This window comes from Plodia interpunctella, chromosome 16 (genome assembly GCF_027563975.2).
Source record: "Plodia interpunctella isolate USDA-ARS_2022_Savannah chromosome 16, ilPloInte3.2, whole genome shotgun sequence".
Lineage (NCBI taxonomy): Eukaryota > Metazoa > Arthropoda > Insecta > Lepidoptera > Pyralidae > Plodia > Plodia interpunctella.
The window spans coordinates 608978-629995 of NC_071309.1; the positions used below are offsets into that span (position 1 = coordinate 608978).

At 34.3% G+C, this 21018-nt stretch overlaps 1 protein-coding gene across 12 annotated transcripts in view; it reads left to right on the forward strand.

The window, feature by feature from the left end:
- The window catches only part of LOC128676450 (CUGBP Elav-like family member 2), a 335766-nt gene that overhangs the window by 242175 nt on the left and 72573 nt on the right, over positions 1 to 21018 (forward strand). The gene's annotated exons all lie outside the window — the stretch shown is intronic.

Below are 21018 nucleotides of genomic sequence, written 5' to 3' on the forward strand. Positions count from 1 at the left end.
AATTTGTTGCATCCCTGGACTTCGCCCCCGAGGGTATATCAGAATAAAAAGTACCATATATCTCTCAAGAAGAAATTGCTTTATACTGGTAAAATTATACAAAAAATCAGGTCTTTTGTTACCTTCATAAATGTATAATTACAAAAACTTCCTATAGGTATAAAATGTTAATTTAGATTTAGGTTCAATCATTTTTGTAATGTAAAACTAAACCCTTTAAGATAAGTTTGGACAAACATATTTATCCAATACGTGTCTGTTTGTTGACTTACCTAATATAGCGGGGTAAGTTAAGCGGAGATAAGCGAAGTGTTTCAAGGATGTCAAACAAGAGTTATGATAGATTCATAAAGTTAATCGCTTTTTGCCGAAATTTAAAAAGGCTGATGAAAAACTTTGCTAAAAATATCTGTAAACCTTTAAGTGTAGCAATACAACAAACTATATAAAGTTCGATGCCAATCAACTTTGTTATGATTCAAATAGGTTGATATATAAGATTGAAATACTATTACAAATTTATGCGGGCTTAAACTTTGAAGTTGGATCGGTTAAATTACAACTTAAAGTGGTTACTAAGTCCTGTAAAGACTTTACCAATTTGAAGGCATGAAGTGAACTTGACATATGTATGAGTATTTTTGTGAAACAATTATAAAAATAAAACAACTTATAAACAGCTTAACTCGTGCAATAGAAGCTAAATTTGTAAACCAAAGAGGGAATAAAAAATTGCAAAAAAAAAAAATGGAAAATTAGCAAAATAGAAACAAAATCGAAAAAATTTGGAATGTGCATTATAATGATTTTTTTTTTAAATATGTCATGTCTATTTTATTTCTTAAAGCAATATATAGATTTTCATATTATCCAGTCTAAAGGCCCAAGACCTTGCCTACTTTGATTACTTTATGTGTTTTTGTTTGATATAACTTTATTTCATAAAAAAACACAAAAATAGTGATACCAACAGTGATATTATCTCTGGAGAGATATCTTCCAATCAACCGGCAAGAAAAGACATCGTTACAACCATAGACGACAAAAGTTGTAATAGACAATATATTATTAGGTTTCAAGTTCGCGAAATTCTCTTTGCAGAAGATTATAGTTTTAATATTGGAAATATAAGGAGGCAGCCGAGTCTCCAGCGGCTCCCTAATCGATATGTAACGTCAGTTGGCACCACTGTTACTATCCCACGCACGTACCAAACAGGATTCCTCTAGACAACACGCGTGACTATTTTTTGTAACAAAACACATATCGCTTTTGTGATTTTTGACCGATGCTGGTTATAAGATGCTTTTCAGCCTTTAAAAAAATTATTAAATTAAAGTTGAAGACTATTATTAAACCATCGAAAATTGTGTTAAAACTAACCATAGTTTACCACCTCTGTTAATTACCAAATTAATAGATTTGGTTTTGTATAAGTTTTATAGTCGATCAAAGCGATATCAGAATCCGTTATGTGGTTTGATTATTATCTAATATCAATGTTCAGCACACTTGGTCAAAAAAGATGATTCGTTACTTGATTCAAGGTACAGTCAAGTGCACATTGACCTAATTACATTTATAGCAAATTTAATGTCAGACGCATTAATAATATGTTGGCTCACATTTCAGCCACTGCTCCATCCATTACTATATACTTCAAATGGTTTTATTTTATCAATGGTCAGCAAGTCAACAATCGAATGCATTCGTCTCACTCATGCCGAGTATAACCGAGCAAGCAATCGTGTTCCTACTTCCAATAGATCGTTATTGAACAATTGTTGCAGTTACAACCTTGACGTGACGTACGAACAAACCGTCCGACGATGGTCCGACTATAACCGACGGACCTTTTGAACACTGTTTCAACTAGAGATATTTGTTAAGTGGTTAAGATGTCTCTGTGTTCGAAAGATAAATATATTGTTGTAAAGGACTCCCTTGCAGTTTTGTAGATTACTCAATCAACAAAACTGCAAGACCGATTTCCAAAATTATTTCATAATTAGGAAGCTATGTTATTCCTGAGTAGGGTACACCTTATTCAGATCCCACGGTAGCAAAGCTGCGGGATGGAGCTAGTTATATAATATACTCGATGAGAAAGTAAAAAATATGAAGACGACAGGGAAAGAAAAAGACAAAAAAAGATTGAGCGATCTTATGAACGCGTTGGAAGTAGATGTGAGTATTACAGAAAAAAAGAGTGTTATAAAAGGATAAACACCACACCCCAACCCAAGATAAGGGGATTAGATAAGGTGATGTTGATCTATCACCGCCCATCTCTGTCGTGTGCTAGGTGTGCGAATGAAACGGTCTGATTGCAAGTGATGCATCTTTGGTCGTTTTGAAATAGACCATTTTGGCCCGGACATTTGCTCTTTATTAGACACAGGGAAACACAGTGTCGTATGACACAGCAATCGTGATGTAATTGTTATGCTTATGTGTGTATAAATAAATGATTTTAATGAGGAAAACAAATCAATGATGCTTTTTGTAGTATGTACTTATATTTACTTGATATCCTTAGTTATGTATCTCGCGTTTATTTATTGAATTATTGGGTAAGTAGGTCACTGACAATTATTTACAGCGCAAGAAACTGAACCATAACTTTCAGATGGTAGGTAAGGTGACCATCACAGGATCACAGGTCGTGAAAATTTGTCCACATAATACATATACCTTATGTTTGAATTTCTGGTTAACCTTAACGATGTAGGCATATATTTATTGAATTAATAGATAATTAGGCAAATCGATGAGTATTCTTGCTTAATTATTTGTTTGAAATGGGAATAACTTCATTTCTCCTTTTTCATTCCATCAGTCCACTTCTGAACATAAACCTCTTTTCAAGTACGCTAGGTACTTGCTTGCTTACTCCTTTTATTATTCTTCTTTCCTAAATAGCTATTATTGTATCATCTACTCTTGATTACCTTACTTTCTTCATGCTCTAACATTCTCTAACAATATGAAACAATACAAATCTGTGTCAACTTTTGCTGTCGGCGTCCCGTCGTAATTATCATTGCAATGTAACCATTCGACTGTTTAGCTTCACTTCACCTACAGTGACAGGACGGCAGTCATTAGCATTGCCGCGCACAGAGGTGACAAAATGAAGAATTGTCGTGCGCCCGCGCACCTATCCGCTTTAGTTGTGTGTGCGACGCGGTTGAATGCAGACGTGTGTGGAGTGATGTGATTAGTGTATAGTGAAATGCGTGGCGAGACTGCGGCGCGGGGCAAGCAGGGAGGCCGAGCCGGGGCTTACCCGCCTATCAGCGCCGCCTACTGGTTGCCGCCGTCGAATCCTACCCCCTACCATGTGCCAGGTTCGATTCCACACAAACTATGATCATGTGATGTTTTCAGTCATTGGAAAATGCAAGGTCGATTACATATTGCTATTGTGTTTCAGTAAACGGTTAACTTGAAGAGAACTTTGCTCGTGTTGTATGTTTTTCATTTGATTGGCGACGGCTCGTGGTTTGATGAGTGGGAATTTCGAAATAAATAGTCTCCTGGTGCAATTAATCAGTTATCGGCTTTTCAGGTTACATTCGCCGGTATTCTGTGTAACATGACATAGACTGTACTTTTCTCATGAAATTACGATATCATCTAGGTATATACGGACAGATTTCTCCAAATCCGACTAGTAGGTCAAACAACAACCCTTCAATTTTATTATATTTGTAAAGTTGGATGGTTATTCTATATTATTAACATTCGACGAAAAACTACTCATAAAATGTAACAAAAATAGTATAATCGTGAGTTTTTTGAACATTTTCCTGTGTGCCGGAACATTTTCCTGTGTGCCGGAATATTTTCCTGGATTTGGCGCGATAATCGTGAGTTTTTTGAACATTTTCCTGTGTGCCGGAACATTTTCCTGTGTGCCGGAATATTTTCCTGGATTTGGCGCGGTGATAGCTGCAAGTTATAGATGAAAATAGTTTTTTACTCCAGAAACTTTGTCATGTCCTTGTTTGACGAAAATAAAGTCGTAATAAGTAATAACTCTGTCTATAAATAGTCAGTTATTCATAACATAGAGGAATTTATTATAGAACTATTATAAATGATTTTACACGAAGGAAAAATAAGTTTACCTTAAGTGAGTAATATCGATTCAATGTATTAATGATAATAAAATTATCCCTTGATTACTAAAAGTTAATTTAAGTCTATTTAATATTATAGAACTATTATAAATGATTTTACACGAAGGAAAAATAAGTTTACCTTAAGTGAGTAATATCGATTCAATGTATTAATGATAATAAAATTATCCCTTGATTACTAAAAGTTAATTTAAGTCTATTTAAACTCAGACCTATCAATATTATACACTTATTAGATTGGTTGAAATGTTGAGAAAATACTCACATAGAAACTTATTTATTTTAATCACAAAATAGATTTAACAATGAAAACACAAAATTATATTAATCTAAACTAAAAACTATCGAACATTTATTGCACGTAGAATAGAAATTTCGATCACAAAGAAATACCTTTCAGATCAAGAATTACAGTCGTGTTACTAGCTACAAAAAAAAATCGAGTGTACTGAAGAACTGTCATTACGACGATTCGTGGTAGGTCAAACAATAAATTAATAATTACATATTTAGAAATAGATAATTAAATCATGTAATTCATAAGAACAACGACGACCACGGTGGCGCAGTGGTAAGATTCTTGCCACTGAACCGAGAGGTCCCGGGTTCGATCCCCGGTCGGGTCATGATGGAAAATGATCTTTTTCTGATTGGCCCGGGTCTTGGATGTTTATCTATATATGTATTTATTATAAAATATAGTATCGTTGAGTTAGTATCCCATAACACAAGTCTCGAACTTACTTTGGGGCTAGCTCAATCTGTGTGATTTGTCCTAATATATTTATTTATATTTATTTATTTATTATTTATTTATAAGAACAATGATTATTTTTTTCATCTTGAAAAAAAAATTACAACATTGTCATCGTGTATTGACCCCAAAATGCGCACATTGGACCTAACTCATTCGAGTGACAGAGTGACAAATTGTTTGGTAGTTTATATAATTAGTTGATTAGGATATAATTAAGTGTATGCTAATTTGGATTAGAAAATACCTTCTCGTATGGCTTTATCAGAGCACAGATTATATAGAGATTTTTGATACTACGAGTTTTGATACACAAGATAATGTTTTTTTTTTAAGTTATTATTGTTCTTTCCTTATTATTATTATTCGTACCTCTATGTTTGCGACGCTGTCCTCCCTCACCCGCCCGCCTCACACGCAATCTACATTCAATGTAGCAATGTGGAACGGATAAATTAAACAAAGATTTATTTTTGAATTCAACGAATTATCAAAACTCGTCCAATAAACGTTATTTATGTATAGATATGCATTGTGGCTGATGTTTTGAATCACACTGTATAATATTTAGCAGTGTTTATATCTACATTTTTATCTATCTTGTGTAAATAAGATAGAAAAGCTCACAAAATGAAAATATTTTGATACTACTAAATAAATTAGTCACCAATCTATCAAATCTAAAACAATACAACGTAACTTTGTTTTTCTCATTTTACGGTCATTTTTCATTTTCAAACCGTCGCGCGTAGTGTCATACCGATCGGTTGCTTAATATTCCGAGTAGTCGGAAATGCTCGACCCATGAATTAGGTAAGGCTAGATGCCGCACCGTCACATATTTAATGTTTAAAAACCTTATACATCAATATGGTACAAATGGCGGACTTAATGCTAAAAGCATTAAAAATCCACCAAAATCTGAAGGATATATGAACAAATAAACAATACCAAGTAAATATATTAGTAAACAAATATATTATGTATGTATACTTAAAAATGTTTCGTGTTTCATCATCTCATGATCCTAGAAATGGAAAATTGAGCGTAGGACATCGGCAGCTAGATGGGTCGACGTTGTAAAGGAAATTGCTGGCAACGACTTTCATACTTATTATACTTAAATTTAATAATGTCCGCTCTGGTCGGTTTAGTATTTTATTAAGCTCACATGCTTTTGAACTAATTTTGAGAATAATAAATAAATAAATATATTAGGACGAATCACACAGATTGAGCTAGCCCCAAAGTAAGTTCGAGACTTGTGTTATGGGATACTAACTCAACGATACTATATTTTATAACAAATACACATATAGATAAACATCCAAGACCTGGGCCAATCATAAAACGATCATTTTCCATCATGACCCGACCGGGGATGGAACCCGGGACCTCTCGGTTCAGAGGCAAGCACTTTACCTCTGCGCCACCGAGGTCGTCAAATAATGAGATGAGTGGACTTGATTCCCGCTCGATTCCACAATCTTTTCATCTCATTATTATTTTAAAAATTTGTATTTTCTGTTGCATCAGTTTTATTGATGTTTCCACCTTGTATATTACCTACAATTATTAATGCCCAAATTGTCTCACCATCTCCTAGTTTCTATGCGGCATCTAGAAAATTATAAATCTGTAGTTTGGCTTGTTTTCTAATTCAGCTGAGTTTCCAACGCGACATTGACCGAAATGCGATAAACAATAGTTCTCGCGATTGTGTGATAAATAGACGTGAAAAATTACAACGCTAATGATTTTTTGTCGAAGATTTAATGCCTGACTGCGCCAAACTAGTATCATAGTGTAATGGTTTTATTTTTAATCATATGATAATTATTCTTCTCGATTAAAATTTCGCGTTTGACCCGCGGTGAGGTCAGTATTAAAATAAAAACTTTTTAGATGAACTTTAATTTATTGAGAACCGTTACTCAGTACACAATATATATCTTTGTTTTTAACCCCCGACGCAAAAAAGAGGGGTGTTATAAGTTTGACCGGCAAGTTTGTCTGTGTGTGTAGGTAGCACCGTAGCTCATCTACGGGTGAACCGATTTTGGTGCGGTTTTTTTATGTGATAGCTAATTTTTATGCGGTGGTTCTTAGATATTTTTGACCAAAATAGCCATTCAAACGTTGTAACAAAATGTCTAACAAATAAACTTTCTTTGATTTGTATTATTTTCTTCTTTTTCGATACCTATTAAATGTTCTGTTGAATGCTCGAACTAATGTCTTCTCTCTGTCCTTGTCATTTAAATTACAACTATCTAAATTAACACTCCGGAATGTCAGGAAACAAAGTACTATTCTCTGTCGTCGGTGTGAAATTTTCCAAAATTAGATCCACCTAGATTATTTGAGACACAATCCAACGCACATATATTTGTAATTTCTGCACTCAAATTATTAGACTGGTTCGGGTTAAGTTCTTGGAATATTAGTAGCTCTGCGCTACTGCGCGTATTTCTTGATTTGAAGATCTCATATCCTGTATTTATTTGAGCGTTATGTATAACACTGAACCTTTATAAGATTGAACCCGTTCAACAACGACGGTAGGATTCTGTGTGTGCCTGTGTTCATTCATTCATTATATTCTATTGTACTGCTTGCTACGTGCTTACCTCAATAATTATCTAATTACTAGCTTCACTCCGGGGCTTCGCTCTTGTGGGAATTTCGGTAATAACATGGTGTTATTCCAAGTTATATTCTACCTGTGTACCAACTCTCAAAATTAATAAAAATAATAACTTAGTACTCCTAACCATAGAGAAAACAAAACAAACGTTTAATTATCCATTAAGCAAATGACATTAGTTAGCGCAAGTGCAAGGCTCATAGCACGGACAACTTCTAATTTAGCAACCAGTCTACACCACACTAACTTGTCAAACTTTATTCCAAAGTCATCCCTATCACCGTGGCGTAGATCCACGCAGAGCAACTTGATGTGCAGCTGACTGTACAATAGGCGGCTCATTCAACAAATTTACCCCAAATCAAACCGCGTTGAGATTAAGTTGTGAACTGTGGGAACTGTTGCGTGTTTCTCACATAATGTTGCGTACAAACACGTGGTAAATCAAAACTGGAAACACGCGGTTTTGTTCACGTGGGTCATTTATGTATTGGTATTTCCAGCCGTTACGTTTAAATAACAGTTTTCGTTTTTATTTTTTTAGTTAGAGCTAAGTCTAGTACAGTTAATTTGCATTGCTTTTTTATTATGTTGGGTCTTCTTTATTAAACTTATATTTAACTCCAATACTTGATTTTTGATTTTATTTCTTTAATTAATAATTCCAATCATACGAAATCGTCGATGTCGATATGGATGCTAATAATAATTCCTTTATTGAGAAGGTTCGCAGTCTCAAACTAATCATTTAGCCGAGTTTATTTATACGTGTTGTATTATTATGATGTACGAATGAATGAATAACTCATAACACGCCTTGAATCTGGTCTCCTGACCAAGCTGTCGTAATGTTTTGCCATACTTATCGTTCCAGAGCCACTGTTTCTTAAACAAACAAACAAACATCGCCCGGGAATTTATTTCAACCGCAAACAATGACGGAGACGCAATTCAATTGAATCATTATGATTCACATACTAAATTCATGATTATTTCATTCAGAACCTTCAGTTAAGTTCGCTATTAGAAGTTTATGAAGACGCCTTCCCGTATAACGTTCATTTTCTTTGAATCCTGCATGCATATGTACGCACAGCCGCATAGTAATTTAATAAAGCTTGATTCCGAAGGAAATGTCTCGTGGAAGCCAGCACTCTAGTTAATTAATCGGCCAGTATCTAAAATGACGTCACCAAGAGAGTCGTTGCGTATGTTTTATCTAACGTAATACTTCAACATGATAAGGTATCCTCTAACAACAGAGAAAATACGTATCAAGCAAAATACTGCATTAAGCATTGCTATATCCATTCGAAACTTAACACACAACAACACAAGCATAACTTAACACAGTACAACGTTATCTGTTTGAACAAGTGCGACGCTTGCGCAAGCGTCGACCATACTTAGGTTTCAATGTCTTATACAGTCAACACCACATCAAACTATACTAATTCACAGTAAATGCACAACTATTGCCTCAGCATTTAGGTTCAGGGTAATTTGAGCCAAGTCAAGTTATGGACTTTATGCAGAGGTATAGCAGCGAAATTGTAATTAATTTGAGCCAGTTTGTGTGGTGGTTGATGCCAGTGCATGATTTCTGTGTACGTCTGTTATTGTTATTTTTTTTTTTATTAGAATTGTTTGTAAGGTTTGAAATTATTTTAAACTTTTTGCTGCAGTTTAAATTTCAAGTTTGGTAGACTTTAGAAAATTTTCCTATTTCGTATCATTAAGAACATGTAACTCTATGCTCAACGTCATTAGTCTACTTGGATCGCCCCGTTCCGTAACGAAATTTTTACCATTTTACATAACAATTAACACATCCATCTTTTCTGTCGTATTTATTTTTATTACCTACCATATTGAAGTAAATAGATATTCGTATTTTTACGTCCCCTCACATTGATACGCATCGCTTCTAATATTAAGTATATTTACTTTATTAACCTGCAGCATTGCAACTCTGACCCCTATTGTGAATTACAATAACATCTCCAATACAAGCATTACCTGCACGTATGAATCATATTCTGATAGGTATTCCGAGCATGCCGACTGTTGCCGACACTCAAACTATAGTAATTTATGGATCATTGTACTTTGGCGGATATCCTTGCAGGGAAAAGGAATTCATTTTACTTCTAGCTGTTGAAGACCAGTTGGATTGAAAACTGGCGAATTTTTAACCTCTTGAACGTGTTAAGAACTTTTCTTAGATTGGAAATAGTTCCATTTTATTCGTAATGTAATGTAACAACTTAGTTTCGTTGCTTCATGGTTGTTTGGCAACATGTATACCAACATGAATCATTTAATTTTGAGATGATCGTAGTTTTTTCTCATGCAGAAGACTTACTTCGATGACTTAGTGACCCAAACAGAAGCCTTGACCTACAATGCTATTCTGCTATTATGTCGAAACCCTTCTTATTATAAAAATAAAAGAGATTTGTTACTTTTGAAGTTTCAACTAACGAAACGTTTATTAACAGGTAGGGCTTGTAATATTATATAGTTAATTCCACATTTTGTATCCTGAAATCACTCGCTGGCTATTCACCTGGGAGACCAGAATCCACAAGATTTCTTTCTTTTCTCTCATCTTATTACTTAGGTAATAAAAATCCTAATATGCTCTCATAAAGGTACTATTTAAGATATTTGTTAAATACTAGGAACTGAACTGGCAGCGCACTAACGAACCTGTAATAACCATTATTCCACAGATGTTATTTTACTGCACTTTAATAATGCATTACGTGTAGCAAATTAAGTTGACTGCACAATAATGCGACTAATATTTCTCGTGGATTTTTGTAATTTACCTAGTATATTAGCAGATATTGCCAACGTACTCATTTTCTTTATTATGCTAACTTTGTTTTTTTATAAATAAGGAATGCAAATAGAATCTCTCTGACAACAATGAAAGCTTGTGTCAAAAATGACATTTTTGTAAAAAAAAATACTCAAATATATAACTAGCTCTCGATCGATCGGTGGATGTTTGACTTTGCGCTATCTCTCACTCCATCGAATGGATAGAACTCGGAATGGCATAGATTAAACGTCGGTAAAACGGTAGTAATAATTTTCACGCTGATACGACTGTTCTGACTTGAATAGAGGTCTGTGCACATTGCGCACTGCAAATGTAGGAAATGAAATATCATTATTTGGCTTTACCTTTCAACATATTGCCCTTTGTCAACTTCCTGTGAAGTCGGCTTTAACTTCATAAAAATCGTTTCTGACATTTCGTTTGTTCATTCACACAGCGCTAACTTTCGACTTTCTTTTTATACAATTTCACTTCTATTGCTATTTTATTATTTTCATATAGTTCCTGGCTAGTGACCGCGACCTCGTTAGTATCCAAAACAATTTTTTTTTCAAGCGTTGTACCTAGTTTCCTTTTTTTTTTTATTCTCAAACGAAAATTTCTCAATAGTCAGTTTGGTCTCAATAAGTCCTTCGTCAATTTTAATGGTGGCTTCCTGAAGATTAAATATTAATTCAATTATGAGGCCTCAAAGGATTCGCTAATAGATTCTGACTCCAAACGCCAATCACGTAGAGATATCGGTGGGATTATGGCGGGAAAGCGTCAAGCAAATAATGAAACACTTGTATCTACAAATAGGTACATCACAGTTAGAATAGTTGGTTTTAATATTTTGTCGTAGAGGAATTATGTGAATAAATAATTTAAAAAAAACCATCCACGGAGCAGTGCTTTTTTATAGTCACTGATTTTGAACGTTATTTTTGACCTGGTATTGTAGATTCACTGTTTCTTCATCCATCATTGATCTGTTCTTTTATTTGATTCATTATTTGTACTTATAAATATATACGGCATTAAAGTAAAAAAAGTGCTTTGATGTCACTGTAAAAAAATAGGTTTTTTAGTCTACCTTTAAGTTTCTCCACACTATCAGCGAATCAGACAGATGACCAATGAAAATATTAGGTACATTGTTAACACTTACGTCGAAACCGACAAGTTGGACGAACTGATTGATAACAGGGCTCCGGCATCGGCTCTCTCTTATCTAAGCGATTTCCCATTTCCTTCCTCAGCTGTTGAGCGTAGGAGCCCAGGGTCCGCTTTCCTACTTTCATGTCTCCACTTGACGCGGTCGTTGGCATCCCTAGCTCTCGGACAATATGGAGCCGGCATTGTGCCAGTACAAAGCAGAGGGTCTATAAATTGAGTGTCGTTGTTCCGCACGGAGAGAGCCGCGCCGTAACCGCCTGGCCGCGAAATGTGGACTGTGACGTCATTGTTCCGCTTGACATTTAGATGTGACGTAATATTGTGCACGTTCCCGAGTGTCGTTTAAACCGATCTCGTTTTCTGCATTGTTTAGATATACCCCACGATTGCTTAGAAATCAGTGCGTGGACAAGATTCTATCAACGGTTTTCTTGGTTGTTGCTATAAATTAAGTTTTACTATACATACTGATATCTCTTCAATGAAAAGTTTAAGCTAAAATTTAAAATTGTGTTTTTAACTTGAGCTGTATTAACAAGTCAATTAACAGTACCGTTCCATCGAAAATGCAGTGGTTATCATAAACTTTAACGTATTTTAGAGCTCGTGCGTTTATTAGTGGGATCTTTTAGATGATATCAGTTGATGATAAAAACAATAAAACTAATTTGTACTTGTACACCCATTCTATCTATCCATATAGGTACTTAAACGCAATTGACTGTTGTGTCAACTATTGTATAACAAATTTATTGGCTAGCCGCAACCAGAACAAAACATAGAGCGACTATTTGATTAACATTCAACCACAGCTTTAGGTTAATTTATTGTTTTGTGTACATAAATATGAAAAACGAACTATCTATCTATAATATACTAGAATGTTTTTATCAACATCATTTACCAAACACAATCTTCGACCAACACTGATTTTAATCAGCTTTCGGCATTTCTTCTCAGCAGTGGTCTACATAGTTTTCAGAGAAAATAAAAAAAAATATATAATCATCATAATCAGCATCTACAGCCCTCCGTGACCCACTGCTGGGCATAGGCCTCTCACCGTCTACGCCAACCATCTGTACATGATGAATATATATATATTATACTAATGTATAAAAGTATACATTAGTATAATATATTATTTAACGTGAAAATGTTAATTTTAAACTGTACTTGGAGTAAGAGCCTAATTTCTGCATTAATATGCTTTGATTTATCGAATAAATTGCAAGTGTTTAAGTCGAATAGGTAATATATTTTTTGATTTGTGGATAAGTAAGTAGTTATTTTCACTACAGTAAAATATTTTTAGCATGACGTCTTTATTCCTTATGTGGTAGACATAAAGCGTTGGTTCTACTGTTAACACGAAAGTCGTCAACCCTCGATATGAAGTAAATAACTCACAATATTTTCAAATATGCCTGTATATTGATAAGAAACTGGAACTAATAAACTACATACCTAATTGAATTTTAAACTGTTCTTAATTCTCATCGCTTATCGCTAAATGTTCAATTAATTTTGAGCCGTCGACATCAATATGAATGTAACTGGTTATATAGATAACTAGCTATTTCCCGCGGCTTCGCCCGCAGTTATTTTCCAGAATAAAAGGTACCCTATGTCCATCTCCATACTTCAAACTACATGTGTGCAAATTTTCAAGAAGATTGGTTGAGTAGATAGAGCGTGAAGGGGTAACAAACAAATAAACTTCTTTCGCATTTATAATATTAGTTAGGAAGTTAGGATAGGATTAGGATTAGGATAAAAGGTTAGATGTATCCACCAATCCGATGGTCAGATAACTTTGAATACTGGCACAGGAGCGTAGAAATTTGCTGTCTTCCCTTCTTTTCGAAAGTGTTATTGCTAACGCTGGTGTTAAATTTTAAAGGCTTCTTACAAGACTTGTACGACTACCAATCGCCATCTAGTGGCAATTAGTCGCACAAATATGGCGAATGTGGTACTCATATACATAATGAACTTGAATTGTCAACGAGTGTCATAGTGTACTAATTTGGCACAGCGATTACCAACTTATCATATATAAATAAAATTGAATATCAAGGCCATGTGTTGAAAGAAGTTGATTCAACAAAATTTCTAGGGCTAACTATAGATTCTAAATTAAACTGGAAACCCCATATAGATGGTCTTAGTAAAAGACTTAGTAGTTCGGCGTTTGTACTATTTAAACTCTCAAATGAATTAAACATAAAAGCGCTTCTTACAGCTTATCATGGTTTAGTGGAATCAATACTTAGATATGGAATAATTTTTTGGGGCAATTCGACGGATAAGGATATAGCTTTTAAAATGCAAAAACGCTGTATTCGCGCAATGTTTAGACTCCAAAGCACTGATAGTTGTCAGCCGTTTTTTAAAGAACACAAAATTCTTACACTTCCGTCACTTTACATACTTGAGGTAGCAACATTTGTGAAAACCAATGCTCATTTATTCCCTCGTCTAGCTGATGTTGTATTGAGGAATCATCGAGATATCTATCGATTATGCATGCACCCATCAAAAACTGCTTTACTCGGTAATAGCATAGTATGTATGGCACCGAAAATTTACAACAAAATTCCAAATCAATATAAAAGCTTAAATTTAAATCTATTTAAAAAGCACCTCAAGTCTTTATTAACTGATAAATGTTATTATACTTTAAATGATTTCTTTAATGATAGACTCGGATAGAATTTAGGGCTAGTATAGTACATTATAGTTTGTTTTGGATTTGTAGTGGACAGCATGCTCCTCTTTATTTAATTATATTTGCATACCTATATTCGGTAAAACGTGTAGGTCTAATTCATTTTGACCATTTGTACTCATGTTTTTGGCAAATAAATGTTTTCTTTCTTTCTTTCTTTCATAATATGAACAAGAGGAGAATTTTTTAGGAACTAGTTACTGGCTAGTTGACTAGTTTCAAGATTTTTATTTCGCTGTCTTGCATTATCCAGGTTAGCTTAAATAGCTTGTGGGGGAAATTAATGAAAATAAAACTGTCCCAGCTACTCCACCCAAAATTAGAAACCTAAGTTCGCAATGAACGATTGTATTTAATGTTCAAAGCGACTTCCTAGAAACTAGAGATTTGAGAGTTTCGTCGTCCGGCGCTCAACAGTTTGCCTCAGAAGGAAGCGCAATGGCCGGTCGACCTTTCGTCTTTTGTTCGCAACTCAATTAAAAGTTGCCCTCTGTGCGGGCTCCCAGTTAGTACAGTAAGTTTGCCGTTTCAGCTTATTTGAGGTTGTTTTAGGACGATTTACTCATGATTCGCGGTAATTTTACCTCGTGTTTAATGGGGCGTAGTATGAGGCTTAAACTATCTTTGAAATGTATTGTATACATCCTCTTCTTTTTCTTAATGTGCCTGTTCATTGCTGAATGTTGGCCGTTAGCTCCTTAAATTTCCAGACCTATTCTGAATAATTGTATACCTACTTACTTAAATTTAAGGCTTTATAACAACTAACCTGGGTTCATGTCCGTCACCTCTTAAAAAATATTAATGTAACAAATAGGTAATACAAATATACACTAAGAGAAACACGATAATAAATAAATTATAAAATTACTAATAAACATAATATAATAATAACTAATATATGTAAATATTACAGTAGAAAAATGTCAAATGTTGAAGTATTCAAAATTCTATTTTGTATTGACACGCATTTTCTAGTTAAAGATTAGCAGTATACAAAATACTCGCACGCATTTTCTAGTTAAAGATTAGCAGTATATACAATACTCGCACGCATTTTCTAGTTAAAGATTAGTAGTATACAAAATACTCGCACGCATTTTCTAGTTTAAGATTAACTGTATACAAAATACTTAAACGCATTTTCTAGTTAAAGATTAGCAGTATACAAAATACTTATAGTTTCTACCATCTATACAGTTTTTCTTTTGAAATAATATTCCTGCGAAGGCAATTTTAATGATTTTTTCTTATCAGCCCCCCGTTTACACATACGAGTTATAAAATGCATCTAATTGCATAAACGTGCACTGAAATGGTTCTAAAAGCACGAAGGACATAAAGTTAGTTACCATTCCAAGTGATTTCTCGTTATCTTCTGTTTAGACAGGTATTTAACTTAAAACATATATCAATATCATTTACCAAACACAATCATTTACTGACACTGTTATAATCAGTTTTCGGCATTTCTCCTCAGCGGTGTATTTTCTGAAATACTTGCACTTTATAGTTTTCAGAGAAAATAATCTATATACTTATATAAAACTCTTGCGTTATGAGGGGGATGAAAGGGGTAAAAAAACGTTTATATTAAAGTTCTACACTGTTGAAGTACTAGACTGAAAGTTTGGCTGAAAAAAACTGAAAATTAATGAATGCGTGTTTCAGATTATTCTGGGGAATTTTTCAAAATTTTGGGGGGTGAAATATTGTATGGAGCTTAATACAAAGCTGAAAATTTGTAAACATACTCTTCATCATTTTTCTTAAAGAATGACCGAGAATTTACTATGAAATTCACGTGGGCGAAGCCGCGAGCAAAAGCTAGTAATATATTATAATCGTCATCATCATCTGCAGCACAACCCTCCATACAATACACATAATTTTCTTTGACTGTAGAGAAATTAAACTTTATTCAACAATAATTATCCATCTCGATACCATTGGGGCTTGAAATTCATCTTATATTATGTATTTTACATTTCGAATTCAACAATCGAAGAGAAGAGACTCTTTACAGCGTTTTACAATCTAACTTTATCTAACCTTATCTCCGCTCCTGTAATCCGTAGGCCGTTAACTAAGTACCGCAAAATGCGTTTTCGCGAAACCATAAATAAGAAATTGCCTGAATTAGATTTAACTAAAAATCCTAATGAACATTATAATAAGATTTTTAATACAGTGGAAACAGAATTCAAAAAAACTTTTCCTCTTAAGACCTTTAATAATAAAGTGAAACTTAAATTTTGCGATTGGGCTACAAATGGTATTTATATTAGCAGAAACAAGTTGTATGAACTTTATGGTCAAAAACAGTATAATTTTAATGCGGAATTTATATCATATGTTAAACGTTACTCTAAAACTTTTAAAAAGGTATGTTCAACAGCAAAATCTTTATATTTAACTTATAAAATAAAAAATTCTAATGACAAAATCAAAACAGCTTGGTCAATCATTAATAAAGAAACCGGCAAGTTTAACCCACGCGACAACAATATTTCTTTAAAAATTGGTGATAAAACCATTAATTCAAATGACGAAGTGGCCAACGAATTCAATAACTTCTTTGCCAATATTTCTAAAAATATTACGGGCTCCCTTTCGTCTTGTCCCAGTGCTGCAGATGATTTATTAAAAAGAAATGCCTCAGATCCTAAATCTACCTTCCGATTTAGACATATTTCTCCTGAAGAATTATTATCTGCTTACAAAGCACTCAACATGAAAAATACAGAGGATCTGTGGGGTATATCTGTCTCAGTGCTTAGCACTATTATTGATCTGATTGCTCCCCACTTAACTATTATATTCAATAATTGCATCTCAGATGGAGTTTTCCCTGACCTCATGAAAATCAGCAAAATTATACCTCTTTTCAAACAGGGCGCTAAAAACGATCCCACTAATTACAGACCCATTTCTATTCTACCTGCATTAAGTAAAATTTTTGAAAAGCTAATTTTAACTCAATTAGTTTCTTATTTTAACATAAACAAAATATTACACAATAGTCAATTCGGTTTCACTAAAGGTCGTTCCACTACTGATGCAGCAGCCACTCTAGTTGGAATTATCAATGATGCTTGGGAAGCCGGACAGGATGTTATAGGTGTATTTTGTGACCTTTCAAAAGCTTTTGACTGTGTCGACCACAACATACTGAAAAATAAGCTTAAATTCTATGGTGTCACTGGAGCGGCCCTTGATGTACTATCTTCTTACTTAGACAATAGAACTCAGAAAGTAGAAATTAATAGAGCAGCCTCTAACAGCGCTCCTGTGCACATGGGCGTGCCTCAAGGCTCCATTATTGGTCCTTTTCTATTTCTAGTTTATATAAATGATCTTCCTTGTCTTGCCCAACAATTGTGTGATGTAATTTTATTTGCTGACGACACGTCACTACTGTTTAAAGTTGATAGAAAAAGTAGAAATTATAACAATGTAAGCAACATTATGTCACTTGTGCTTGAATGGTTTACAACTAATAACCTGGCTTTAAACACAGACAAGACCAAGTGTATTAAGTTCTCTCTTTCAAACGCACCCCAACTTGATATTCCTTTAGTAGTTAATGGTAAAGTATTAGAATGGGTACACAGTGCCAAGTTCTTGGGCATTACTGTGGATAGTAAGTTTAAGTGGGATAAACATATTGAAATCACGGCCAAAAAACTTAGTTCGGCAGCTTTTGCAGTGAGAAGGATTAGACAGTGTACAAACATCGAAACAGCTAGGCTCGTGTATTACAGCTACTTTCATAGCATAATGTCCTACGGATTATTGTTATGGGGTAATGCAGCTGACATAGGAAAAATTTTTGTTTTACAGAAACGAGCAATTCGTTTTATTTATGGGCTTAAGCCACGGGATTCCTTGCGAGAATTATTCAAATCGATAAATATTATGACTGTTGCATCTCAGTACATCTTCGACGTACTTATTTTTGTTAAATCTAACTTACACCTGTATAAAACATTGAGCGATGTTAACAGTGTAGTCACTCGTAATAGGCATAAACTTTGTATGAACAGATTCCGACTTAAAAAGGTTAGGCGGTCTTTCGTGGGTCAAAGTGTTAAATTGTTCAATAAACTCCCTGTAGAGGCTATTAACTTGCCAATGCCAAAATTTAAATCATATATTAAAAATGCTTTAATGGCTAATGCTTATTACACGATTAGCGACTATTTAAATGATAAAAAACCTTGGACCCTTCCTAAAACTTCCACCTCTCACACTTGATTTTAATTTTTTTTTTTTTTTATTATTATTTATATATTTTCTTGACATGTTTATTACATATATTTTGACATTTATTGTAAAACATATACGTGATTTGTGATCTCCAAGTGTCTGAAAGTAACATAGGTATCTATTATGTTAGATTATGGAGATCGAGTATGTCATGCACATTCAAATGGTCAAACCGGTAGCGGCATCGTGGATCGGGTCGGGAGGTTCCCTCTATTGTGGTTGAGCTTCGCGATGGCTGACTCACGCGTCAACTCGTGAACGGGTGCTGCCGGGGGAACTGGTCAGCTCGATCTTTTATTAAAAGTTTTTTTTTTGTTTGGTTAATTATACATATATATATAAGTATATATATATTTTCCTTTCATCAGCACTTGATCACAATCATAATATGTTTCAGTATACCTTTTGACCATGTACTTTATTATGTACTTAATGTTATATTACTGATAAAAAATTATACATAAATTTATATATAAAAAATGGTAAGCCCTTCTGGCATAATAGGGACCAACACTGTTTGAATGAGTTTCTTTCGGCATTTCTTCTCAGCAGTGGTCGTTCCGAAATGCTAGTAGTTTGTAGCTTTGGTAAACATCATTTAATTTAGATTATGACGTGAAAAAGTGCCTGTGAAGGCCTAATTTCTGAATAAATGATTTGATTTTGATTTTGATTTTACAGATTTTTTTTACAGATTTACAGAGCCCAGATTCCGCTTCTGCACAAACATTGTTGCACTAAATAAAAATGGTGTTATTTTAGTAGCACTTCACACCTTCGCGTTTGAAAATAGTTATCTCAATTTAAACATGGCATTTTAATCCTCCAAATTAAAAAGGGAAGATAGTATTTGCCCCTTCAACAAGTCCATGCCCTTGAGGACCGAAGTCATCCAGTACATTCAACTGCACATCAATCTGTCTTCAAATCCGCCGCTATCGCAGAAGCATAAGGTCCAAGCAGGATAAGAAGACAGTAGACCGTGCATTACATTACGTCGTCTGCGCAAACACGGCTGTGCCAACAGTTCCATATCGCTAGGCTGATAAGGCGCAACGTCCGCTGGGCCTCTTCCAGTCTCGAGAGTTTTATCCGTAGGGGATAATAAGGTCCTTGGCACACTGAGGGATTACTTTATGCAGTATGGAAGATAGCCTCGCTCATTTGCCTCTAGTCGGGATGATGCGCGTACGCACCGCAGCCATATGGCCGAAACGTTGTGTGCCTCATGTCACACACAGTAATCTTTTAGATAAGGTTACTCGCTAGGTAGTTTATCTTAATAATAAAATGCTTAAAATCTGTTATTTTTTTTAACACTACACGGTGTGTACAGATCTATAATCAAGTTTTTAAATATACTAAATGTAAACTCATCAGTTGAGTGACGTTATCAAGATTCATTTCGGTGTAACAGTAGAACAAAAATACTTACTTTTTTCAATAAAAAAAAAGAAATTGACTTTAATTTGCTTAATTTTAGTGGTCTACTTTCTAATTATTCTAAGCGATTTTAATCCATGCGAGTTTTAAATACACTTAATACGATTTGCAATGGTATTGCAATATTGAAACAACAATTATTGAAAGAGATTTGTTTTTTTTTTTTTATTAAAATTCATTTGAATACATAACACTTAGCCACTAAACTAGTACGACATACAGCTAAACGTTGCCAAACTCTGACAACTGTAAGACGTGAAACTGTATAAGTAACTGTTGAATATTTTGTAGTAATGACTATATTTTACGACTCAGTGTGCCAAGGACTTTAGGCCGTCGTCGGGCCGATAACAATCTGAATGGCTCGGATGTCGCTGGCAGGTTCCATAGACAAATAATTCTATAAAAAAAAACTCCCATTCGGAAAAAGTTTGAATAACAGCCAGTATTTTCATAATTTAAAAGAATAGAAGAAATTCTTCGTAATGGTTCCGATCTGATTTTATGTTACACTAGCTGATGCCCGCGACTTCGTTCGCGAGGCCGGGTACAATTTTTGGTAAGGAGTCAAAATTATTAGAGAAATTTAACTGTACAGACAAAGCGTAACGATACCTATACAGATGATGAAACAACTGAAATATATATTTCCTATAGTTTAGCTGGATCATTATGACTCTTCTTCAGGTGTTCCTGATCTTCAATTTGTATACATCAACAGAAAATGCTCATCAGGCTGAACAACTTATGTTAAGGCGTCATTTCTATATTTCCTATACTTTAGCCGTACCATCATGGGTCTGCATCAAGTGTTGCAGATCTTCGATTTTTATATCTCAACAGAAAATGCTCATCAGGCTGAACAACTTTTATTAAGGCGTAATTTCTATATTTCCTATAGTTTAGCTGTGCCACCATTGTTCTCCATCAGGTGTTCCAGTTTTCAAAATCATTTATATCCTATATTTGGCCAGGCTATGTAACAAAAAAAAATTTCATTCAAATCCATTCAGTAGTTAC